Below are 27,213 nucleotides of genomic sequence, written 5' to 3'. Positions count from 1 at the left end.
ACAGTTACCATGGGGCACTGGACCTCATATCTGTCTTCAGACTCTTCCCACCATGGATAGTTTATATTTCACTGTCCCAGCTAGATGTTGGACTCTTTGATTCTGGCAAACCTGGTGGAATTACATTCCTTCTAGCATACTGCTCTAATTCCTTCTCTGGGCCACAGTGCAATGCCACCTATATCAAGCTTCTACCTTTTGGGGCCCTGGGAAGTGAAGTGCATGTAAATCCTTGCTTTGGATTGTAGCTCCTTCTCCATCATTGTGGGTCATTGGGGAATGAGCACATTCAAGTTAAGTATTATTAGACTTTTTTGCTGGAAATTCCTTTGATTTTTGCCCTCATTTGGTCTCTTTTGGTGTTTTAAGAATGTAGCATCAACTGAAATTGCTCTCTCACTCTTAATTCCTATTTTGGAGAGATTTAAGAGGTCTTGGCCACTGAGGAAAAGATCTGGTCTTCCATCTTATTATTCTCATGGTCCCAAAGTCTATCAGTTTCCTTGTTAATGCCAGCATCATTGTCATTTTCTAGATGAAGAAGGAAAGCTTGCCAGGACCAATGTTTGAGGCAGGCGCTGAGATAAATCTCTCTTGTTGACATTTGAATGGGGCTTTAAGACTTGCAAAGCAATTTAGATCATCTGAGGTTCATAAGCGTTCTGTAAGGGAGGCAAATTTATCCCTTTCTACATATAAGGAAACTGAGGCGAAAAAAGTGATACAACTACAGAATCAGTGAGAAGTAAATGAAAAATAAGCATTTATTATGTGTAAAATGAGGTGCCCAGGTGGTACACTGGATAGAGTACCATGCTTAGAATTAGGCTATAGGGCTACTTCTGAATTACCCTTATCTAGCCCACACCTCTTCTTTCTTTCCCCAGGTACTTTTATCATACCTTTGCTAAAATCTGGGTAGATTCTATCCTCATCCCACTCCTGATTTACTCTGGCAATGGTGACAAAAGAGGAAACTCAGATCTCTGTCACCGCTGCTTCCCTTTCCCAAGTACTGACTAACCATTAATTTGCATAACAGGTTCTGGAATTGTCCCAGCTCCCTCACCTAGTCTTGGCTAGATCTGCTTCCTTCCTTCTGGAGAGAAGTGCTATATTCGACCTTCACTAATCTTGAGATTCCTTTGAGTTTTCTGACATCATTCACCTGGAACCCAACACTCACACCCATCACTTAGGTACCTTGAATTCCTTTGGGCATTTGGGTGCTGACTTGTCTTGACTACCTGTTAACCATGTTTGTGCCAGTATCCAGTTCAAAAGTTATCCTCCTTAGCAGAAAAAACAGTAACAAAAGAAAATGAGAAGTTGGGTTCACTCTGGCTTCAGCTCTTATTCCCATGACCTTTTTTGAATCTCTTCTTCTCTTCATCATTTCCCCACTGGCTAGACTCTAGTTTGATCCAAACTGCTCTTAGCTCTTTCTTATTCCACTGTCTAAGAATTCTCCCACATGCCTGGACCGTATTCCTTCTTCCCTCCAGACTATTCTTCAAAATTCAACTCTCATGGCATCTTCTAGATGAGACCTTTCCCAATCCATTCTCTCCCTGTCTTCTGTAAAAGATCATGTGTTTACTTTGACTCTTCTGGTTTGTGTGTAAGCTCTCCCCCCCCCCCCCCCCAATATAACATTAACTCCTCAAAGTCTGGGGTCTTTGTGTTCCTGGCTTGAAGCATGGGGCATCTTAAGTTGTTATTGTTCTTTCAGTCATGTCCAACTCTCATGACTCCATTTGAATTTTCTAGGCAAGAGATACTGGGTCTTTGCCATTTCCTTCTCTTTAGTTCTCATCGAATGGAAGCGCACTGAGTTCAGGCACTGTTTTGCCTTTCGTATCTGTGTCTCTATGCTTATTATGGTGCCTGGGAGCTTTATGTTTTTGTGGTTTCTCTGATCTGACATTTTTGGGTTTTCTTGGCAAAGATCCTAAAATGGTTTGCTATTTACTTCTCCAGTTCATTTTTACCAATAAGGAAACTGAGGTAAATAGGGTGAAGAGACTTGCCTAGGGTTACACAGCTAGTAAGTGTCTGAGTATGAATTTGAACTCTAGATTTTCTGGCCCCAGGCCTGGCTTTCTATTCGCTACACCACTTACATCTTCTATAGTTGTTGAATGTGTACATAGTATGTCATTCTAGTAGAACAGAGGCAGTTTGAGGGCAAGGGCTTTATTGTCTTTCTAGCACCTAGGACAGTTCTTCACTAAAATCAGTGTTTATTAATTGATAAATATTTGTTACATGGAATGAATGAGCACATTATAATAATAACAAAAATAAACACATTTTGTTGGGGATGCTAAGGGAGGAAGGAAACTTATCTTCTACCTGGGCTAGGTGGTTGGGGATAAAAACTGCCTTTTATGCTGTCTCCATTCCATAGACTTTGTCACCTTTCAGCAGTCATTGCTCACTGGACAGTCCTTGAATGGCCATCCTTGTTCATTAATCTCTTCCTGGTGGAGGGGATGGTCATTTCCCCTTCTTTTCTTGATGTTTTCCCTGGTCTGACGTATAGTAGTCAAAAGTTCAACAAACATTTATTAGGCATCTACTATGTGCCAGGCATAATACTCAACTCTGGGCATGAAAAAGACCAAAAAGGGGGTGGGGTATAGCACCTGCTCTCAGGGAGCTTACATTCACTCAGAGGAAGCAACATGTCCCCACGTAAATACAAAATGACCAGAGGAAGGAGAAGGCATTAATGACAGCTGGGTGGAGTGGGGATCAGGAAAAGCTCCTCCAGGGGAGATTATCGTATCCGAGATGACTTCAAAGGGAAAACAGCAATAATAATAATAGCTAGCATTTATATGACACTTTGCAATTATTATCTCATTTCATCCTCACAATAACCTTCAGAGTTAGGTGCTTATTATTATCCCCATTTTACTGATGAGGAACCTCAGGCGAACAGGTTAAGTGACTTGTCCAGGATCTCACTGCTTATCTGAGGCTGGATTTGAATTCTAGCTCTGGTACTGGATCATGAAAGACAGAGGTGAGGGAGAACAGAACCTTTGGTGATAAGGTGTTCTACTTATACAAATGCCCTGAGATGGTAGATAGAATATTAAGTCAAGACCAATAGGCTGCTATTTTGACTGGAAAGTAGAGTTCATGAAGGGAGAAATATCTTGACTATTCAGTGAACCTTGATGTAGCACCTACTGTGTACTAGCTACTGGGAATACCTTGATTCTTTTTTTAAAGTATACTTTTCCTTTTAGGGCAAGATTAATATACATTTGATGTATATTTACATAAAATCAGTACAAAGAAAAGATGTTGATTGAGGGATGGGGGGGGGGGAGAGTACCAATTCTTGGTGGGGATTCAGGAAGAACCTTTTTTTTTTTAGGATAGTCCTTACCTTCTATTGTAAAGTCAACACTATGTACTCTCAGGTGGAGTGGTGATAAGGTAGGCAGTGGGGTTATGTGACTTGCTCAAGGGCTCATTGCTAGAAAGGTCAAATTTGAACCCAGGCCCTCCAGACTCTGGGTCTGACTTCTAGCCACTCAGCCACCCAAATGCCCAGAAGAAAGACCTTCCTAAGTGGTAGCACTGAGCCTTTAGAGAGTTAGGGATTCCTGGAGGAAGAAGCATAGAGGGATTATGAGATTAGCTGTGGCTTTAAATAGCCCTGCTTTACAAATCGAAATAGATTATTTTCTCCTGAAGCTTTCCTGGGACACTGAATTTCCTTTTCAGAGCCTCCAAACTCTGAAATGAGTCTTTGCTCTGTTTACAGCTCACCCTTGTCCATTGAGAGGTATTACGGAGTCTGAGTTAATTTGTGATTTCTCGCTCCCATGGGGGCTGAGGATGGGGGAGGGGGGACTGGGCTGTCTTTTTAGCCTTTCAACACTGAGCCACCCACTAATGACATTTTTGTCAAGGTGAACTTTGGCTGCCTCTAGATGTTTGGTTTTTGATGGACTCTGTTCTCAAAGTCACAACTAACTCCTAGAAATGAAGACCCCGTTTTCACTGGTCAGCCTCATTTCTCCTGTTTGTGATCTGACAGGGTGACATGTATCGATGTAATAATGTGTGAGCCACTTTCATGTGGTGCCTCTAATGAATCCATTAGCTGCCCCCACAAAATGATTTGGTTCAAATGTCCTGGTTAAAAGTCATCCTGTGAGCTAGACTGCCCTTCGCAGATGCCCTCAGGTATTTCATTTGGGAGGACAGCTGTTGACATGGCTGTCCTCATGTAGTGGGAAATATTTAACAAAGACCTTGTCTCTGTGCAAACTTGGGCCAGTGGCCTCCCTGAGCCTCAGTTTCTTCATCTAAAAAATGAAGGGGTTAGACTTGATGTCCCCAGCTCTGGAACTATGATCATATGATTTTTTTGTGACCCTGTATAAGTCATTTCTTTATCTGGACACTTAACCATATATGATCATGGAGGAGATAATAACAATATAACACTTGCTTTGTGCCAGGCACCATGCAAAGAGCTTTACAAATATTGCCTCATTGGACCCTCATGCCAACTCTGTGAGGTAGGTGCTATTATTATCTCCATTTTGCAGATGCGGAAACCAAGGCAAACAGTGACTTATCCAGGGTTACATAGCTAGTATATGTCTGAGGTTGGATTTGAACTCACTGGACCACCTAAACGTGACCCAGCCTTCCTGCCTTCACAGTAAAATAAGGGATTTCATCATCATTCAGGAAAATCCCTTCCTGCACTAATTCTGCTCCTTTGTTACTCCCCTCAACACTCCAGCCCAATTATCCCACATGCTATTCCCAGAATGTGCCCTGCCATTGGGTCTCCTGCCGCCATGCTCTCCCTCCTACCTTGCTTTGGTTCTGGGAATCTCTAGGTTACTGTGAGGCCTGACTCTGGGGCCATCTTCTATGCAAAATCTTTCTTTGTTCTTGGTTCTCCTAAACCTGGTGTGATGCCTTTCATATAATAAACATCCTTTGAATTCAATTAAAACATGATCTTTATTAGTTGATGTCTAGAATTGCATTTCTATCCAAGTATAATGAGAAATTACGTCCTTCGCTTTTTAGAATATCGATGTTGGATCCCGGAGCTGAAGTAACTATTCTGCTCTTTTAATTTCACTCATCTACCAGGCTATATAACCATGTGGATTCTTCCAGGCACCCCAGCATTGTGGACAGAGCATTGGATTTTTAGCTAGAGGGTCTGGGTTCAATTCTTGGATGCAATACTTACTAGTTGTGTGAACCTTGGTCAAGGGATCCCATTCCACATCTCTCAAGACTCAATTTCCCCATTTGTAAAATTGGGATTCCTTTGTAAAACTCATAGAAATAAAGAAGTGTGATGTGGCCTTGTTCATCCATCCAGCAGGGGCCTTAGGGGGGATGGCATGATGCCTGTGAACAAGTATTTTGGAATTTAAAATGAAATGAAGCTTTGCCCCAGAGGGATAAGCTAGTAGCAGTGGGCAGGAAGTCACAAAGAAGTAATTCAAGTTTGATTCAGAAATACTCCTTAATGACAAACCTGTGGAGAAGTGGCCATTCCCTCATTTGCTTCAGGTAAAGGCTGGAGGCTCAGGGATGTTATTAAGGCAAGTCTCCTTCAGGGATGGGTTAGACTAGATGGCCTCTGTGCATTCTGCTCCCTCTGATATTCTGGAATCAGGAAGCATCATGACTCCTAAATATTCAGTAGCTCTCTCTTGGCTATGGCCTAGGGTCCAAGTATGCAGAGAAGTCTGAGATGTGGTCCTTGTCTACAGGAAATGGGCTTTCTAGCTATCGAAACAGGGTGAATATAGAAATATATTCTACAGGGGAGGAAAGTGAAGTTCTGAGCTAGAACATGACTTTCCCAGGGCCATACAAGTATTATCAGACACAGCATTTGAATAGTGATCCCCTTACTATTGGACCCAAATTTGGTTGGAAGACTATGAGATAATAAAAAAGGGCTGACCAGCAAATAGGGAAGGTTAAAGGGATGATGATGGTGGTGGTGATGGTTTTAATGGTAGTGGGAGTGGTGGTGGTGGTTGTGATGGTGATTATTAAAGAACAGATTTAGTGGAAAAGTGGGTGTGTGTGTGGAGAGAGAGAGAGAGAGAGAGAGAGAGAGAGAGAGAGAGAGAGAGAGAGAGGGAGAGGGAGAGAGAGAGAGAGAGAGAGAGAGAGAGAGGGAGGGAGGGAGGGAGGGAGAGAGGGAGAGAGGGAGAGGGGGGGGAGAAAGAGAGAGGTAAGGAGAGGGAGAAGGGAGAGGGGGAGAGAGGGAGAAGGGAGAGGGGGAGAAAGGGATATCTGAGTTTAAGACCCAAGAATCAGAATACTTACAAAGAAGTGATGGCCCCTCAGTGGTGGAGGTGGTCTATAGAGTGGTGGAGACCAGGGAAAGGGTATCATAGAGTTAGGTTGTTAGGTGGGCCATCACAAACAGTGCTGATGTCAACAAGGGATATTTTAGGAAGTAGGAAAACTGTGAGACATAGGTCTGTTGTGGCGAGCCATGCCATAGATGGAAGGATGGATAGGATATGAAGGAAGATCAATGTTAGGCCATGACATGGAATTCAAGAGTGTTCTTGAGTGGTAGAGAAACAGTGGTCTATAAGAGACATTGACAAAGAAATTGAAGGCGGATTCTTCTTGTACTGACAAGTGTGATGACATAGAAAAAATGCTGAATTTGGAGTTTAGAGGTGTCCTGGGTTCCAATCTTGGCTTTTCTCTGGGTCAGTGGTTCTCAAACTTTTTGGTCTCAGAACCTTATTATGCTCTTCAAAATTATGGAAGAATCATAAAGAGCTTTGTTTAGGTGGAAGAATCATAAAGATTTTGTTTAGGTGGTTTTATCTACTGATACTTACCCAACTTGCAATTAAAATGTTTTAATATTATGAAAATTATTTTGACCTCATGTAATGGACTGCCAGAAATGAGGTCCCCTTCCTTCTTCCTTAGGGACACTTCTTTTTAAATTAGCAATAACTGTCGAAGGTATCTTATCCTCTTTTTAGGTTTTTTTTACCTTTTACATTCAAGTTGCATATCCATTAAAAAAAGTTTTTTTGGAATGTGGCATAATTTGTTCATCTAAACCAAATGTTGGTCAAATGGTTTCCAGTTTTTTAAATTTTAAAAATTTTGATCAATGGGGAGTTCTTTTTGCCAGAAGTTATGATTTACAGATCTCTTACACATGGAATGCTGTCTTTTTGTTGTCGTTGTGGCTGATACTTGCTTCTCTAGTTTTTATTACTGGGATCTGATTTAATGGGGAAAAAAAAACCAAACTATTACCATATAGTTTTGTTTATTGTAATAGAATTTGATGAGGTATGCAAATGCTATTCTTCTTTCAGTTCTGATTTTTTTTTTTGGTGATTTCCCTTGATTTTTTTTGTTGTTGTTCTTTCAAGCAAATTTTTATTTCATCTAGCTCTTTTTAAGAAAACCCTCACTTTTCATCTTAGAATCAATATCGTGTATTGGTTCCAAGGCAGAAGAGTGGTAAGGGCTAGGCAATGGGGGTCAAGTGACTTGTCTGGGGTCACACAGCTGGGAAGTGTCTGAGGTCATATTTGTCTTCTTTTTGCTGCCTAACAAGGGAGACTTTGAATCTTTGTAGCCTAAGCAGCTTGATGATCAGTTTGTTGTCCTTAATACTCATAAGGAATCAAAATAACATCAGTATGTTGGAGCCCTACTATATGCTGGACATTATGCGTAGCACTAGAATTCATAGGGCTAGGCAATGGGGTTTAAGTGACTTTTCCAGGGTTACCCAGCTAGGAAGTATCTGAGGTCATATTTGAACTAATGACCTCCTATTTCTGGCACTGGCTCTCAATCCAATTGAGCCACCTAGATGCCCCTCATCTAGCTCTTTTATCAACTCCCTTGCTACTTAGATGCTTGACTCCATAACACTATCAATTACTTAAAATAATATCAGTTTTATTAATCCAACTTAATAATAAAGAAGTAACAAGTATGTCCAATATTTGATGCATTATTTCTTTTAAAGTGTTTTGTAATTGCTTTTCTTAACATCTTCAGCATGTCTTTGAGTAGATTGCCTTTGTTTTTTATGTATTTTGACATTCTTTTTAATGGGGTTTCACTTTCTTAATTCCTCATGGATTTTGAAATTGCTTCATAGGAATGTTTTTTTAAAAAATGGGTTTGTTGCATATACTCCATCTTTTCCCTGTTCTTGTTCTCTTATTAAGTGTTTTACAATTATAATCTCATTTCATCATCCCAGCAATCTTTCGAGGTAGATACTTTTATTATCTTCTTCATTTTTACAATTGAGAAAACTGAGGCAGACAGATTAAGTGACTGGCCTGGGGTTATACAGCTAGTAAATGTCTGCGTTTGTATTTGGATTCATGTCATCATGATATCAGGCCCAGCATTGTATACACTCAAGTCACCCAGCTGTATTAGTTGATTATCTCAATTAATTTCTTTGCTGATTCTCTGGGGTTTTCTATGTAAGATATCAACTTATCTGCAAATAGAAGATAACTTTTATTCCTTTCCCAGTACTAACAAAAGTAAGAATTATTTGCTGAGAAGAAAACTAGACCCTATTCCAATCAGTTCATGAATGAAGCCAAAAGATGCTCCTCTTTATACCATATTAGCAAGAATAAGACTAAGAAAGAAATAATATTACATTTGCTGAGAAGAAAACTAGACCCTTTTCCAATCAGTTCATGAATGAAGCAAAAAGATGCTCCTCTTTATAGCATATTAGCAAGAATAAGACTAAGAAAGAAATAATATTACATATCAACTCAATGTTTAGCATCTAATATAAAATAATTATTAATAATTTTAAATGATAAAACTTATTTCATTTTTTAAGGTTGTATGTTTTTTAGGTTGTATGTTTTTGAGTTGAAAGGAACCTTAAAACTCAATTATGGATGCAGCTGGGTGCCTCAGTGGATTGAGAGCCAGCCTAGCGATGGGAGGGGCTAGGTTCAAATCTGCCCTCAAACACTTCCCAGCTGTGTGACCTCAGACAAGTCACTTGACCCCCATTGCCTAGGCCTTACCACTTTTCTGCCTTGGAGCCAATACAAAGTATTGACTCCAAGACGGAAGGTAAGGGTTTAAAAAAAAAAAGTCAATTATGCCCAACTCCTTTATTTTATAGATGAAAAAATTGACAGTTTTACATGCTTTTCCAGTATCACAAAGTAAATGATTGAGGCAAGATTTGAACCCATGTTTTAGTGCTACCCAATCTGATATGCTAAGAAATGTTATTTCATTGAGGTCAATTAGTTGATGTCTTTTTTTTATTATCATTTATCTGTTCTGTTACAAAAATACAAAGTCTTAGAGCTATAGTAAAGTGAAATAAATACTAGACTGGGCATCAGGATTATCTAAATTCTGATTCTAAGAGCAGTACTTACCAACTTAACTGATCTTGTCCAGTCAAATTAATATTGATCTGGGATTGGACATGGGATTGTCTTGGACTCAGTTTCCTCAGTTGTACGATGAGGGAATTGGACTAGATCTCTGAGATCTCCTCTAACACAAAATTTATGATTCTACAGTATTTTCTTAGTGAGGGAGAGACGAAGGGAGGAGACTATGAGGCAGTGCCTGTGGGGATACATTCATGATTCCAGGGTTGGGCTATGCCATAGACCTTCATCAGCCTGTAAAACAGACACCACACAATAATCTCTCTGAGTATGGGTGTTGTGAGACTTAATTACTGTTTCTAGATGTGCTTTGAGATCTCCAGATAACAGGGGTGTTATTCATGTTGGGCATTGCTATGGTTGTGAGATTACATTCTTAAGAACTCCAAACACTCTCTGGGAAGGGCATTTGTAAGAAGTTGCAGTATCTATCTGTGTATACGTGGGTATAAACGGTTATTCTTCTGGATACACTTTTCTGGATTGATTTCCAAAGGTATGTTTGAATGATTCTATTTCATAGCATAGGTAGACTTGTTTAAAGACATTTGGGGAGTGTTCTAAGCAAAACAGCCTATATAATAATGGCAAACTCAGCTGGTGAAGTCCAGGAATACAATGGGATGGAGAATGGTGGCTGAGGGAACAGGAGCCATTTTAGTTTGAAATCATGGAGCAAGAGATTGAGAGATGGTTTTTTCCGCTGATTTTTCCTTGTGTAGTTTGGATGATGTCATAGACTCCATTTGAAAATCTGCTACATTGTGGGACAGCCCGTTTCATGGCTTCCCCCCATGAACTCTTATATCTGCTGCATTAAATAGACCGCTCATTTTGGTATACTGAAGAAAAAAGCTGAGAACTTAGGCAACTCTGACCACCCAGAGGACTTCTACTTTAATCTGTAACTGCTCAAATGAGGAGATATTATGGGATATTGGATTAGAGCCAGAGTGGTCATCTATTCCAGTTTTCTCATTGTATAGATGAGGAAAGTGAGGCAGAGATGGTAATTCATTTTTCCAGCAGAATTGAGAGTCCAACCCCAGTTATCTGACTCCCAACCAAGCCTTCTTTTCATTGAACAACTGTGAATCAAAGTTTGTATGCTTAATTTTAGGCACATGAAATTTAAACTCAGGTTACCTTGATGGTCTTGGAGTATATAAAGATTTTCCTATGAATCCTCTTTGCCTTTGGGATTTGCTTTATTTTCTTGATGTCACTGTATCTGTTGATGTTATCTTTTGATCATTTTTAAGCTAGAGATTAACAGATTTGGCTGGTTCTAAGAGTCCATTTTGGAGATAAATTCTAGAATAGGAATGAGACAGTCACAGGTAAGGTGACAATTCTGGGCACCACAGTTTAGCAGGGGAGCATTCAGAGGAGGGGGCATATCTTGAGACCTTGGTGTGTTGGACTCATCTCCAAAAGTCCAATGGTTAAAATCTCTACAGTGGACATTTACAATTCAGAAATTGGCAAATGCTACAAATTAGAGTTTGTGTATTCGGTGATTGTCTAGACTTAAGAAAGTGATAGAGAAAATTAGTATTGCAGATTAAATTTTTCCATTACTTGTAGAAATAAATTTTAACAATTATCTGACATTTCACAATTTGAATTCTCTCCTTTTGTCCCATCCTTTCTCCCTGATCCTGTAAATACTGCTGTTGCTCAATACATATTTTCATATTGTCCCTGCTATGAAAGAAGACATACCATGCATATAACAAAAAACTCATGAAGGAAATAAAGTTTGCAATCAAACTCCAATGGTTCCTTCTTTGGTTCCATATAATATAGCCTTTTTCATTATAAATCCCTTAGGATTATCTTGGAACTTTGCATTGCTGATAATAATTTAATTCTTCACAGCCCAACACATTAATGGATATCTTGTACAACATTTCTGTTACTGTATACATTTTTCTCCTGGTTCTGCTTACTTCACTTTGTGTCAGATTATACAAGTCTTTTCAGGTTTTTCTGAATTCATTATTTTTTATCATGTAAGAGTATTCCATTACAACCATATACCATTCCCCAATTGATGGATCTCCCCTCAATTTGCCATTCTTTGCCACTACCAAAAGAGCTACCAAAAATGTTTTTGCACAAGTAAGTCCTTTTACCCTCTCTTGCATCTCTTTGGGATACAGATGTATTATAAGTGTTGGTTTATTTGTATTTGAGGGGCTTAAGAGAATGGAGACTTTCCTTCTCAAAGCGGGGTTCAGGGGAGACAGCTGATGTTTAGGGTTGGCTCAGAGGGAAAAGAGGGGCTTTTAAGATATTCCCCCTTCTGCCTTCCCTCCTTAACTAAGACTGCTCTCCCAGATTCACTCTTGTCCCCCGTCCACTACTCGACCAAAGGGTCTCCCCTTGATCTGTTCACTCACGCTCAGCTTGGGGAAAAGATACCTATTTTAATGTCAACTCTATCAGGTCATACAAAAGGAATAACTAGCATTGAAAGAATGGGAAAGGGAAGTGGGGAAAAAGGGGTCCCTGTCTATCTAAACCCTTTTATTCCTTGAGTTTGGGGGGGAAGTCAGGCCTTGGCAGCCTGAGCCCCCCAAGAGAAAGTCAGGTTGACTCACCTCTGGACAACAGGAGCTGAGGTAAAGTCTACTCATGGTTTTCTTCAGAAAATCCCTTGAATTGGGATATGTTGGAGGGAAGGATTTCCAGTCTCCAGCAGGAAAAAGTGGGTAACCCTCAGGAGAAAGTCTTTTTCCCACCTTTTGTCTTTGGCTTCTCAAGACCGAGAGACCAACTCATCTACCAGCCAGAGTCTTTTCCTCCTCAAGATTCCAATCTCTTGGGGCCCCTCCCCCGTCAAGGTGATCAGTTTCACACACTCTTCAGTCTGGCACTTTTTCTTTAGTGCCAGCCTCTATCACACAGTAGCAGTATTGTTAGATCAACAAGTTAAATTAAGACTCTTTGGGTTTGTTTCCATATCACTCTCCAGAATGGTTAGAACAGTTCCCAGTTCTACCAATGGTGTATTAGCACCCCAATTTTCCCACATCCCCTACAACATTTATCATTTTCCTTTTTGATCATATTAGCCAATTTGATGGGTATGAGGAGGTATCTCAAGTTGCTTTAATTTGTATTTCTCTAATAGTGCATTTTACTATAGATAGTTTTAATTTTGTCATCACAGAACTGGGGACTACTTTGTATTCTTCAACATTTGAATCTGTTTCTGTGTATTTGAGAAAAGAGGCCTTTGTCAGAGACATTTGCTATGAAATTTCCCCCTCAGTTTTTTGTTTTTCTTCTAATCTTGGTTCCATTTATTTGTTTAAAAGCATTTCTTTGCATGCACCCACCCCAGAATTAGCTGGTTGTTAAACATTTACAAGGACACCTGGATCTTGGGATGATGTACTCTAGGAACTAGGAATGTTTAGTCTAAAGAAGACTTGGGGGGTGGCGGGTGGGAGTTGCATTGGATAAGCTCTTTAATGTATTCAAAGTCCTGACGTGGAACAGGGATGAGAATTTTTCTGCATTTCCTCAACTAGTAAAACCTGGAACCATGAATGGAAATTGACAGAACCAGTTTAGATTTCTGTGTCTGGAAAACTTCCTAACAAATAGAGCTGCACCAAAGTTAAAGGGACTACCTTGGGAACAAGTCATTTCTCCTCTTTGGTGATTTTAATAGGTTGCAAGTAAATAATCTAAAGCCTTGTGCCTGTGTACCACAACTAATTTTTAAAAATACACAATATTTTATTTTCCCCCAATTAAATGGAAAAATAATTTTTCCAATAATTTTCCAAAATTTTGAATTCTAAATTCTCTCCCTCCCTTCTTTCTCTCCCTCCCTTCTTTCTCTCCCTCCCTTCTTTCTCTCCAAGAGGGCAAGTAACTTAATCTAAGCCATAAATGTGTGATCATGAAAAATGTATTTTCATATTTAAGAAGGCTCAAAGAAAAAAAAACAAAGAAAATAAAGTGAAAATAGCTGCAATCTGAATTCAGACTCCATTGTTTCTCTGGAGGTGGATTACATTTTTCATCATGAGTCCTTTGGAATTGCATGACTAATTTTTTCACCGAGAAAGTCAGATGGCACTAGACATGGCAGGGATTAAACATCGTGTGAAAATTAATAAATAAAAATGAAAAATTAATGAATAAATGAATAACTAAATGAATGAATAAATAAATTTGCTTTAGCTTTCAGAAAATAAGTAGGTAGCTACAAGTAAGTGGGCATGAGAGGGAAGGATGGAGAGTCAGAGACTGAGAGAAGAGAGCGATAGAAGAGAGACAGAGAAGGGGAAAGGAGAGAGAGAGAGTGGGAATGTCAATTAAAGCACTTCTTTGCAAAGCTTTGATGACTACTTGCAAAAATTACAGCTTTGGAGAACCCGAGTTCAAATCCTGCTTTACCTAGGGGCCGGTGCCAATTTGGAAGTCAAAAATTTGGGAAAAGAATGCTGAAAATTGTTTTTAAATGTAATTGGTGGCAAAATTTGGATATTTAAAAAGAAACTAGTCATGGTATACAGGCATGAAGCTTCAGATTACTTTCGAGTTACCTTGGGTAAACTTTACAACCTCCAGGCTTCGTTTTCCTCATCTCTAAAATAAGTTGGTTGAATTAGATGACCTGCCCAGTTTTGTTCATATAAAAGTCGAACTAGGTGGCCTTATAGATCCCTTTCCATTGTGGAATTTTGTTTCTCTTTTTCCAGTGACCAGTCTAATCCAAAAGAGAAAAATAATTCACAAAAAAACATTAACCCCCCCCCCCCCCAACAACTAACCTCTTTTTTCTGTCTTAGAATCAATACTGAGAATCAGTTCTCAGGCAGAAGAGAGGCAAGGGAATTGGAGTTAAGTGACTTGCCCAGGGTCATACAGCTTCCTCTTTGCTACTTCTTAATAACACCAAGTCTAGCTGCATTGGGAGCCACTGCAAAAGGAATACCCATGGAGCTTAGCTTAAGGTCAGCCAACAAGCCCCCAAATCCTGCCAAGCCCTCTGGTTGTCTAGTCCGGAGATCTTGATTCTGACACATAAGAGATGTGTGACCACAAGCCACTCTCTGTAACTTAATGATAAGTTGCTTATCTGCATTGAAGGACAGAATTTCTAGGACCAATGAAATCAGCTTTCTGGATTTTTTAAAGTATTAGAGAGTTTTCTTCCTTTTTAATATCAAATTGGCCTCTTTTTTGCATATTCTCCCCATTTCCCCCAAGTGTTGTTCTAGGGGCCAAGCAGAGCAGGCCCATTCTTTCCTGGAACTGCTATTCAAATGTTTGAAGATTATTATGATTCCTTAAGTCTTCTCTAGGCTGAGCATCCCCCTTCTATTAACTATGTTTTTCTCCTTGGCTGGTCTTCTCTGGATTCTTTCTGGCTTGTCAGGGACTCTTCTCAAATGCTTTGTTGTTTTTTCATTCATTATGAGTTGTGTCTGACTTTGTGACCCTGTTTGAGATTTTCTTGGCAAAGATAGTGGAGTGGTTTCCCATTTCCTTCTCCAGCTCTTTTTTACAGATGAGGAAACTGAGGTTAATGGTTAAGTGACTTGCCCAGGGTTACCCAGCTAGTAAGTGTCTGAGGTTGTATCTGGCTGCCCTTTCTAAAATAAAGTATCTTCAAATGGTCACAGTCCTTCAAGTTCCTCTGTCTCTTCTTCTACTTACTTCTCTTGGCATTGTGGATTCTGTGTGATATTCCATAGGTCATTTGTTTCAGACTCCAAGTGGTTTTTCTCCATAGGAAGTGATGCCATAAATAACATTTCTACCATCATCCTCTCCTACTTCCCCCTGCCTCTCATAGAGTATTCCACAAAAGCCTACTTGTTTTAATATGTAGTTGAGAAACATTTGTGAAGAAAAATCCCTGAAAAGTACTGGTTTGGTTAATTAAAGCCAACACTTGGCATTTAATAAGAAATAACATTTTAAAAATCTTTTATTAAAGATATTTGTGATTCAATTCAATGAGAATTTATTCAATGTCTAGTAGGAGCCAGGTATTAAGGTAGACACTTGAAAGACAAATGAAATCATCTCTTTCTCCAAGGAGTTTCCATTCTATTAGGAGAACTCATAGGATCAGAAAAGGGGCATCAGAGGCCATCTAGCTCATCCTCCTCCTCATTTTACCAATCAGGAAATGGAGAGCTAGGAAATCGAAGGCTCTTGTCCAGGATCACATGAATAGGAAACAATTAAACCAAGGTGTGCTGTCTGCAGTCATTGCTGTGTATCTAGCTTTCTATTTGCTGATGCGTATATCTCATGAAGCATCTATAGTTATAACCAAAATCCTGTGGTGTCCTTTGTTTCTTTTGTTCAGTAAGGATTTAAAAAAACCCTTCTGTATTTATGCCAAAAATATTTCTCAGCATGATTTCCCCCAAAATCACTTGGTTAAAGGATCATGTTCATCACTGGATGCAACGTTCTGTAGCTGTTGCCCCATGGTTGTCTACAGAGAGAAGGGAAGCCGTCGTATATTTAGTGGGACCTGCATTGGTCAAATAGCTTTTGCCTATTGGTGTTTTTTTGTTCAGAGTATTGTAACCAAATAAGTAGAACCATAGTTTACATTGTGGGAAGATCAAATGTGATTGACCTTGCTACTAAAAACAATGGTGGACAACTCGGAGGGGCTTACGAGAAAGAATGCTCTCCACATCTAGAAAAAGAACCGTGGGAGTTGAAATCCAGAAGAGAACACATGATTTATCACTTGTTGTTCATATGGGTGTCAGATTTGGGCTTTTGGCTTTTAAAAGATTGCTTACTCTCTTACAGAGTATTGTAGCCATCATCCATATTGTTCTCCTGGTTCTGCCCTCTTTACCCTCTGATTTTTCATTAAAACTTGTCCATGTTTCTCTTATTTCTTACTATTTCTTTAATGTAACCAAAATTATTATTTTACATTTTGCAATATTTTCTATCTCTTGCTTGGTCTTAAAATCTTTCCTTTTTACTATTTCTTAAGGGAAGACAGTAAGTATTGACTTATTTGATGTCATGGAAGCCATTGATTAGAGGTGCTGAATTATTTGTTCTGTCGCTGACCACAAGAGTTCCACTGAACAGGAGAGAATCTCGGGGATGCTTGCTCCAGCCCATAATCTGATCGTTGAACTTGTCCTTGTTCACTGCTCTTGTTGAGATACTCGTGCTCCATTAGCATCTTTTGTAAAAGTAAATTGCAAAACACACACACCTACATGAGCAGATTTCTGGAAAGAAGACATCCAAGATGCTGATAATGGAGCGACAACAGCAGAGATTGTTATGTGGCAACATATGAGGGTTATAGAAAACTCCATACTGGGCGAGATGCTGTGGGGGTGGGGGGAGTGTCAAGTTATGGAGGATTATGGAAGAAGTGAGGCAGAAGGAGGCTGGATTCTGGGTGCTCAGGAGCAAGGAGAACTTAGCCTTTGTCTGGGAAATTTAGATACTGTTATCCACTCGTCCACCAGAGGGCCCAAAGACCCTTCCTGGAGCCCAGACTTGGACCTGGAGGAGACCTCAGGTTATCTGAACACCCTGTGCTTGGCCAGCAAACCCCACTATAGCATCTCTGGCCAAAGGTCTTGCAGTCTTTCTTGAAGGCATTCCTTTTACTTGATGGAGAATTTATTTCTTCCTGAGCATTCTGCTTTGGACTTCTTTATGATCTGCACATTTCCCTTACCATTAGACTAAATCTAAATTTGCCTCTGTATTTTCTGCTCATCTCTCTGACTTTTGTATACTGTGGAGTTGAATCAGTCTGCTTCCTTCTTCTGTGGCAAAGTCTATCTTGGAGCAATTCAGGCAGCATCACAGAGTAGATGGGGAAGATACAGGTTCAAGATACAGACACAAGTGGTGTGATTCTTCACTGGGCCTCAGTTTCCTTATCTGTAAGTAAGGGGTTTAGACTCAAATGTCTTGGATGGACTCAGTTCTAAATCTGTGATTTTATAATGCTTTGATGTGGTGCTTTTCAAGGTTATGGCTCATCTTTACCTTATGAGGGAGGGCACTACATGTATTATTTCTCCCATTTTACAGATAAGGAAACAGTTTGTCCAGAGGCACAGAGGTACTAATTAATAAGCATTTATTTAGCAGCTAATTGGCCCAGTGACTAAATAGCTAGACCTGGAGGAAGACCTGAGTTCACATCTAGTTTTAGGCATTATCTAGCTTGGTGATGCCTCAGTTTCTTCATCTGTAGAAAAAGTAATGGCTAATCACTCCCGTGTCTTTCCAAATCCCCAAAGGGCATGACTGAAAATGACTAAACAACAACAAAAAGGAATTTTTTGTGCCAGGGACTGTAATAGGCACAGGGACATAGGAACAAAAACAGTGCCTGCCCTCAGTGAGCCCTGTCTGTCATAGCTGGCATTTAAAGTCAAGTTGGCTTGGCCCCAAGTTCAGTATCCTTCCCTAGGCTTCTCCAGGAGAGACCCTCCTTCCTCCCCCTCTTCCCATCTTTCTCTTGGCATTCCTGGTCACCTTGTTGGACCAGATCTGGCACCACCAATTCCTGGTGACTCTGTTGAGGACCTGCAGTGCCCACCTCTTGACATCTTACTTTGGATGTATTTTATATTCAAATCAAATTCTCAAATAATCATCAACACGAGAACTACAATAGCTAACAGCTCTTTAAGGCTTGCAAAACGATACAAGTGTCAATAAATATGTGTATATGTTAGACAGAGTACTTACCTCATACATAGTTTGAGATTTTATATACATAGTATATTATTTATTTAAAGTTACATCATTATCTTACGTACTATAATATATAAAACATTTTATGTTGCCTCTTTGTATCTTCCGCTCGTTGCTCTGATTTGTATACAGTGTCATTGAGGCATATGTGTATATTATTATATAAATGTATATTGTGTATTACACATTATTATAGACTGTATAACAGGATAGTATCTATTATATATACAAAACTCATTCCCTGTGAGATAGGTACTATTATTCTTCCCATTTTACAGATGAGGAAACTGAGTCTATAACCCTTTAAGTGACTTGCCCAGGGTCACACAGCTAGTAAGTATGCGAGGTAGGAATTGGATCCAGATTCTTCCTGAGTCTTAGTCTACTAATACATTGATTCTAGTTAGAAATTATTTCATTTCTACCTTTCCCTCCTAGCATTGTTTTAGGCACTTACTTGGTTCATTGAAAAGTGTTTTGTAAAAAATGTTTCCCTTTTTCATATTGATAAGTCAAGTCACACCCCAGCCTATAATTAGTTGCCTGGGTTTTGTGGGTACAGCTTATTCAGCAAGGCTTGTCTTCTATTTGTCCTGCCCTTGCCCTCTCCAGGCCACCATTGGACCCGCACTAGTCTCCTCCCTCTGCGTTTCTTGAGTGCTGGGGTCAAATGTCTTCTTTTCTTAACCTATTCATCATCCCCTTTCCTTGAGCTACCACCAGGGGAGAATCATTGACAAGTACAAGGACCTCCAAACTGTTGGAAATCTGTAGATTTCTCGCACGTGTGTGTGTGTGTGTGTGTGTGTGTGTGTGTGTGTGTGTGTGTGTGTGTCTGTGTCTGTGTGTGTGTGTGTCTGTGTCTGTGTGTACGCTGGTTTACATTTTGTTGATTACTCAGCCTATTAGACCTGCTTAGGTTGTTACAGCAAGGGATTCTCCGGAGAAGATTCTGCTGCCTAGAAATCATCTCATGTATGAGATGTGTCCTATTAGCTGGTCCCTTGGAGCAGAGCTTTGAGATGAGGCCTCCATTCACTCATTGAAAAAATGCTGAAATGTTTGTTTATTTGGCTTTACTGGGATGATGAGCCTTTAAAATCCACCATTAGTAAAGCCAGTTGAGATTCGTATTTGTCACTAAAAGTTCCTATTTCAGAAAAATACCCCCATGATGGTTAGTTACGGGATTTTGAAATTTGTTTTGATGGGTTTTTTTGTTCTGGATCTTTTTTATCAGGTTAGGAACTCTGTCCATGAAAACAAATGGGCACCTCTTTAGCAATACATAATCCCAGGAAGCTGCCCCGGACACCGAGAGCTTGCCGAGGTTGCCGTGTCTAAGATGAGACTTGAACATGGCTTGCCCAAGCTCATTGTCCAGCTCTGTGCACTGATCCATGCTCCTTTTAAAAGGAAATTTGTTGAGGAGGCAGCTGGGTGGCTCAGTGGATTGAGAGCCACACCTAGAGATGGGAGATCCTGGGTTCAAATGTGGCCTCAGACTCTTCCTAGCTGGGTGACCCTGGGCAAGTCACTTAACCACCCCCATTGCTTAGCCCTTACTGCTCATTTGCCTTGAAACCAATAGGAAGGTATGGGTTTAAAAAAAAAAAAAGTTCATTTTGTTTGTTTCTTTCTTAACTTTTTTATTTTAGGTTTTATTTTACCCACATGCCCCATTGCATTACTTTTCTCCTTTTGAGAGTTTTCATTTTTAAGAAAGAATTAAAAAGGACTGTTCAACAAAGCTAAATATGGCAAGAAATTCTTACACTAATTGTAGTGTTTCACATCTATAGCCCCCCATACCTGCAAAGAAGGAGAACTCTTCTTTGGGGTCACACATTATAATATTAGGTCAACTCGGTGGCTCAATGCCAGTTCTGAAGTCAGGAAGACTCATCTTCCTGAGTTCAAATCTGGCTTTAGTCATTTAGTGCTACTGGGCAAGTCTGTTTGCCTTGCTTTCCTCATTTGTAAAATGAACTGCAGAAGGAAATTCTGGTATCTTTGCCAAGAAAACCCAAATGGAGTTGGACACAATTGAAAAATGACTGAAAAACAACAAAATTATAATTTTAAAGACAAGTTTTGATGATTTTATTGTTTTTCTTGTAATTGTTCCATGTATTGTTTTCTTGATTCTGCTTGCTTTGTGCCAGTTATGCTCTTTTTTCTTTTTGTAAGTTTTCTGTTCTTTTTAATTGAGTATTTGTGTTAGTGACCTTATGATTGCGTCCTGAGCAGGGACATGGATAGACTTAGTCTTTAGGAGGACTATTCTAATGGATTTGTGGATGGTAGATTTGGGGAGAAGAGAGACTAGAATTCCAGGTCCAATTAGGAGGGTGTTGCAATAGTCCAGGCAAGAAAATGAGGTCTTGAACTTGAGTGGTAATTATACGGTTAGAGAGATAAGGACAGATTGATGATAGTTTGGGCAGGTAGACTCAACAGATTTGGTACTGTGGTGATGGGGCCCATGTAGGAAGCAATCGAGAGCATGTACCTGTTTTGCAAAACTGTTAGTGCCTTTAATAGAACTCTGGAAGGTGGATGGATTCTGAGGGGGAAGATAATGAGTTGGATTTTAAACATGTTGAGTTGGAGATGTTTACAAGTCAGGATCTGAATAGAAAAATCCAACAGACAAAATGGCGACTTGAGACTGGGGTGTAGGAGAGAGATGAATGCTCGATATTTAGGTCTTTGAGTCACCTGCTGTAAGAGAATAGACTTGTACCCAAAGAGGCTGATCAGATCTCCAAGGCAGAGGTGGGTCCACCAAGAGGAAGCTCATGGTTGGAACTGATTTACTCCAATAATAGGGCATGAAGAGAGATCCGTCAAAGCAGATTGACCAAGGACTGGCTTGACAAATGGGAGAAAAGCCAAGAGAAAATGCCTAATATCTTAAGCCTTTTTGTCTCCAGACTTCTTTCTGCTTGTATTTATGTTGGGTATATCTAGCATTATTTAGAAATTTGAACTCCTTAATATTAATAATTAATTTTGATCGTTTAAACTGCTTTAGAGGTTCTTGGGGAACCCCCAGGGGCCCCGAGATCAAAATTATAAAACTGAGGGTATACAGGGCTATATTTGCAGGGTTTATGAAGCAGAGACAGTTGGGCAAGAGTATTAAAAGTAGCCAAGAGATCTAGAAGGATGAATATTGAGAAAATGCCATTAGATTTAGAGGTCAGGTCACTGGAACTTTCCAGGGAGCATTTTGATCACATTAGAAGCATAGGGAATGGTAGTGAGGGTACCTGAGCTTTTCTCTGGAGTTTGGCGGAGAACAAGCGAGAGATACAGGATGATGGCTTCCAATGCCAAATACTACTTCCCACTGACTAGGTACTTGTTTAGGCTTTATGGGATGCTGGGATGGTGTCTGTGATGTTTATCAGATGTCCTTCTTGGCCCATCAGCTTTTTCTTTCTATTAACTTCCCTCTATTAGTGGACAGAGATTTGGAGGAAATACCAATCGTAGTAAGATGAAGCCCAACTCCACAAATGGAGCGATTAAGGGTTGGAACTCTCTATCAAGTTGGGAATTTAAATTAGGTAGCAAGGTATGAGGAGCTATGTTCCTGGATGGTCCCCAGGCCTGAGAAGACTTAAGCATTAGTAGGAAGAATCACATTATCTTATTTCATTGGACCTTCCTTCCCCTTCCTCTCAACTCCTAGCCTGTTTCCAAGTCTACCCTGTCTTTTTCCTCCCATACTTTGTCTGTGCCCTCCTGTAGTCCATATCTAAATAGCCAGGTTGTAGACATAAGCATCAAAGCTTTAGAACCAGAAGGAATATTTAAATATCAACTGGTCCAGCCCCTTCATTTTATAGTTGAAGAAACAGGCCAAAGAAGTTCAGTCACTTGCCCCAAGCTCATAGACATAAAATTGAGCTTGGCAAGAATCCTTAAACTCCAAACCTAGTATTATTCTTTTTCACTTTTCTATCTTAGCCTTCTTGGAGTGCTCCTTCAGTCATTCAGTTCTGGCTTCTTCTCAGTCCAAGGATGATCTGCTATAGAAGGTAGGTTGTAGTCTGGTTGGGCAGGTGAGGCCTTCCCTGAGCCTGTAGCTTGAAGGTGGGGTGACCCTGAGTTTTCCCTATCCAAAGTCCCATGTGCATGCACTCACGTACCCAATACACTGAGTCTGCTGAAAGTTTTAAAGGTTGTGGGCTTCTGGCCATTCTCATTCCTCTGCACCTTCTAGCATTGGTTTGGCTAGGAAGGGTGGAGGATGTTGGTTCTTACAGACAGCAAGAAAAGGGAAGCCAAACTTCAACTCCCCTAGGATCTTGTGGCCCAGTGATGGCGAACCTTTTAGAGATAGTGCCCAAATGGAAACTCTCATGCCACATGTGAGCTGCCCTCTTATCCCATACAATGGGAGGGCAGAAACATTCCCATTTGGCTGCTGAGCAGAGAGGCAGGTGATGTGAAAAATGTACTCAGGTGCAGTGGATAGGGGATAGGGAACAGCTACCTTTGCCATATATGCCATAGGTTTATCATAAAGCTCCTGGGCTGTCTGTGAGGGATAAACCATGCTCACTAGACCAACCCATAGATGTTTCTTCTACATCCTTGGGGCCGATTAGGTGCCCTTTTAATTTTTTGGTGCTTAGACAAAACCCCACTTAGCACAGCTTGGTTGTGGTTCTGTGTTTTGTGTTATATAGGTCCTTGTGCAAGACACAGGGTGTCTATTGTCATCTCTCCTCAATACTCATTCATTCTGGCAAGCCCTCCCCCTTTTCCTGATAATAAATCTCTGAGATGGCTTTTCCTCTCTATCGTGTGCATCATCGGTATAGACTGTTTATTCTATCAACACTTTGAATCATCTGCAATCTGTAATAAGTCCTCTATGAGTAGGGAAGATATGTTCTTTGCCCATTAAAAACATTTTTATAATTACATCTACTGTTGAAACACAAAATGTTTGAGTTTGGCTTCTAGCTTTCAAAGGGGATGGATGCTTCAAGATTCTTTTTTTTTTTGACTTGCAATATTTTTTTTCCAAAGTCTAGAACTATCGATGTCTTAAGAACTCTGAATGACATAATAAACCTATGCAGAGGGAAGAGATAGGAAGAGAGGGCCATAGATATGGCACCCAAATAGCGTGTAAAGGAAATGACAACAAAGCTCTTAATGTAGTAACCAGTCTTGACTCCAGTGAATAAATGATGAATCACCTTACTTTTGCCATAGTAGATGGGAGTAGACCATAGCTATCAACCAGTGCTGTGTCCAGATACTCTATTTTGCCGAGTGTGCTTTGGATAACTGTTTCCCTCTTTTGTAAAGAAGGGCCCTATAGGTTTTTGGCAACTGAGGGATGTCAGAAAACCCCAACAATCAAGTAATCTTTTTTTTTTCATGTATCATCTTTGTTTTGGAAAGTTATCTTCTTTTTATTGGATTCATGTTTTGGTTTCCCTTCTCCTCTGTCCAGTGAGCTATCTCTTGTAACAAAGACTTAAAAAAAAAAAGCATTTCAACAAAAGTAACCAAATGCATCCAATGAGTCCCCCATGTTAGTCACTCTTCTGCACCTGTAGTCTTGAGTTCTACACAGAAGGGGGGGAGAACATTTCTAAGCTCTTCTCCAGGGCAAAGAATGGTCATCTCAAGGAAATCAAGGAAATCTCAAGGAAAACAAAGGCAGTGGACTAATGGCCTAAGACCTCTTCAGCATCAGAACTACAGTCCTCTGAATGGGGAGAATATATAAGGCAAAGAATGGACTGGATTATATGAGGGAAAGCACATGGTTCTTTCTATTACCCTCTTCCCAACACCTCAGCAGTAGATAAGCTTTTATTAGGTACCTACTCTGTGCCAGGGTAGGACTGATGCTAATGATCCTGAATGAGAAAAGAGGGATATTATTCAGACATGTCCATCTTGTTACTCCAATTGAAGAATTTTTGGCAAAAATACCAAAGAGCTTTTCCATTTCCTTCTCCAACTCATTTTACAGATGAGGAAACTAAGGCAAAGAGTACTTCCCTAGAGTCACATGGCTAGTAAGTGTCTGAGGTCAGATTTGAACTCAGGAAGATAAGCCTTCCTTAACTCCAAGCCTGACACTCTGTTACACCACCTTAGTTCCAAAGATTCAAAGCAAAGTACAAAATAATTCCAGCCTTCAAGCAGCAAGAGAAAAGACTATGGATCGGAAAAGCTATACTCAGGAAAGATGGGAAATCTATAAAAGGGAAAATCCTAACCTCTAGAGGCTAAGACAAGACTTTTAGATGTGGTGGAGTTTGAGCCAAATCTTAAAGGCAGATGGGGATTCTAAGAAGGGAAGGTTAGAAGAGGGCATTCCAGGCATGAGGGAAAGCCAGGACAAACACACAGAGGTGGGAGATGGAGGAATAGCAAATAGGGCAATGTAGTTAGTTCACCCTTGTATCTTAGAGAGAGTAGAATGGAGTAAGATATAAGATGACTGAAAAGGTAGAAAGGGGCCAGGTTGTTAAGCCTCACTTTAATGCCAGGCTTGTTAAGCCTCACTTTCTATAATCCCACAATTCCACCTCTGCCCCATACTCCCTTTTTGACTCAGGACAAGTCATTTGAGAACTCCCAAGCAATTCCCTGAACCTGTAAGTTTCAAGGGAGCTGGCCAGCATTGGTAGAAATATTTTGCTCATTTCCTTCTTTACCAATGGACCATGGTTAGACTCCTAGCCTGAGCCAAATCAAAAGTCACTTGCGGGGGGTGGGTGGGGGGGGGGAGTGAGTATTTTGTGAGTTAACTGGAATGATGGCTTGAAAGGCAGAAGTGGCCAAGGGTATCAATGACATTTTTCATAATCATCATTGCCGTGCACAAGTATGTGCAAAAAAACCCCCCCAAACCAGTGGAATTTGTAGAAAGTAGAAGGCAGAGGGGGAATGTCAGAGCCACATTCTGGACCAATGTATGTGGAGGTCATATATTATAAACGATGTGTTGATTCGTACTTCCAGATGTGAAATGGAGCTCAGAGGTCAGCTTGCCCAAGCACAGATTAGGTAAGGCTAGGGCACTTATCTTTATTCACATTAGTAATTAAACTTTAAAAAAATATTTTTTCAGTTGAAACTATCTTGTATCAAGCACTGTACTAGCTCCTGGGAATGCAGAGATACAAAATACACCTGTCCCTGCCCTCCAGGGGCTTCTACTCTACTTGGGGCTAGCATCATATACACAGAAAAGTCTGTACAAAATACTAGTATCCCTTCCACATCACAGGGGTAAAAGGTGAAAATTCCTATAAATTTTTTTGCCTCTCCCTTTGTACATTTTCTTTTTATGGAATGTTTATAGTACCATCTATGCATTCTATGAGTAACTAAACTCTTAAATAACTACGTTTCCAGCCTTTGGGTGTCATTCTATCCACTTTTTACTTATTTTAACTTTAAAAAAGAAATTGTGTACCTTTTGGCACTAAAAACTAAAATAAGTTAATATTATAAAATGCTCTACATATATTTTATGCATTTCTGAATTCCTCAACTTTTTCCGTGTTATCTACAGGCCTTCATGTGGCATTTGTTGTTTCCACAAAATTCCCATTAAATTTTTATGCCGACCTGCAATATATCAAAACCAAGATGGAGGAGGGAAAGATAGATAGTAAATGCTAACTTTTTTCCTTTTAAATTTCGAGTTCTCAATTCTTTCCCTCTCACCTACTACCCACCCACTGAGAAGGTGATCACTCATGTGAAATCGGGTAAAACCTATTTCCATATTAGCCATTTTGAAAAACAAGACCCCAAAAAATGAAGAATGTGAGGACATTTTTCTTCAGTTAGCACTCAGTTCATCCGTTCTCTCCATAGTAGGAGGCATCTTTTCAATACAAATCCTTTGGGATTGTCTTGGATCACTATATTGATCAGAGTAGCCACATCTTTAACATTCATCATCATCTAAAATTGCCGTTACTGTCTTGAGGGTTCTTCTAATTTCATTTTGGGGGGACCTTTAAAAAATAGATTATTTTTTAATTCTTTTCAAATTTTGGATACAAAGTGAATTCAAAGTAATCTAGAATGGCATTTGTAAAGTATGCTGTCTTTCCAGTTGGCTTCCCAACCCCAGAGGGCATTTTCCATGGATAGATGGGGAGCTTCGGCTTTGGACCTTTTCTCAAGGCTGAAATGAGGGGCTTCTCAAATCCATGTGTACTCTCAGTCTGAATGACGGTCAGCAGTCAGATGTGCCTCACTAACAAGACCTTCCAGGCAAATAGATGCTTCTCAGTAATCCCTTTTGAATGGTGAACTCAAGCAGACACGTTTGCCAGAGGTATAGGATGAAAACAGACTTTGACACAAATCTCTGGCTTTTTGATGTCAAGCAAGGCTAATTTTATTCCAGTTCTCTGAAGTCCAGGGCTTTAGTTGGCTTCTCGTTGGAAAAGATAGCATGCATAATGGCCCAACTTGGCCCAGATCCCTCTCTGTGTGTTGGGGTTCAGTGGGTGATGTTATGTTTTGCATTTGCTTTTCCAATGTTTTTCTGTTTGTCCTTCTCTACATTCATACCTCATGCTGCTAACTCAGTCATGGCTTCCCAGAAGCTCCTGGTCCTCCTCACATTGAATGATTGGAGGATGGAGCACCTAAGCCTTCCCAAGCATTCCTTTAGAGAGGACAGGAATTGGACTTCTAGCTCACTCCCCTCTCTATCTCCATCATCCAGGGAGCCTTGGTTGCTTTTATCCCCACTGAACAAGATGCACCCCCCCCCCCCACACACACACACACAGTCTTCTCCCATTACCTCGTAAACTCCCTAAGCTGCCTTATTGGTAACCCCAGTGCTTAGCCCATTGCCTGGCATATAGTAGGGGCTTAATAAATATTTATTGAATTTAAAAATGGCCTACTGCAATGTGGAAAGGATGCCACATTGATACAACAAGGCCATTTTCTGGTTCTGTTAACTGTTTGCCTTTTGGATCAGTAGTCATCA

The 27,213-nt window shown here is 40.1% G+C and overlaps 1 protein-coding gene across 11 annotated transcripts in view; it reads left to right on the top strand.

Moving 5' to 3' along the window:
- The window catches only part of PRKCZ (protein kinase C zeta), a 251,095-nt gene that overhangs the window by 132,597 nt on the left and 91,285 nt on the right, over positions 1 to 27,213 (top strand). Inside the window, exon 1 of one of the 11 annotated variants that reach the window (XM_056795997.1) lies at positions 22,182 to 22,252. The exons of the other annotated variants lie outside the window; for them this stretch is intronic. The gene's annotated coding sequence lies outside the window, so the exon portion shown is untranslated. Of the gene's footprint in view, positions 1 to 22,181; positions 22,253 to 27,213 lie in introns of those variants that run through there. 11 annotated transcript variants of the gene reach the window in all.

The sequence above is a fragment of the Monodelphis domestica genome, chromosome 4 (genome assembly GCF_027887165.1).
Source record: "Monodelphis domestica isolate mMonDom1 chromosome 4, mMonDom1.pri, whole genome shotgun sequence".
NCBI lineage: Eukaryota > Metazoa > Chordata > Mammalia > Didelphimorphia > Didelphidae > Monodelphis > Monodelphis domestica.
Note: the sequence above shows the minus strand (reverse complement) of the source record. Positions and strands in the feature narration are given on the sequence as shown.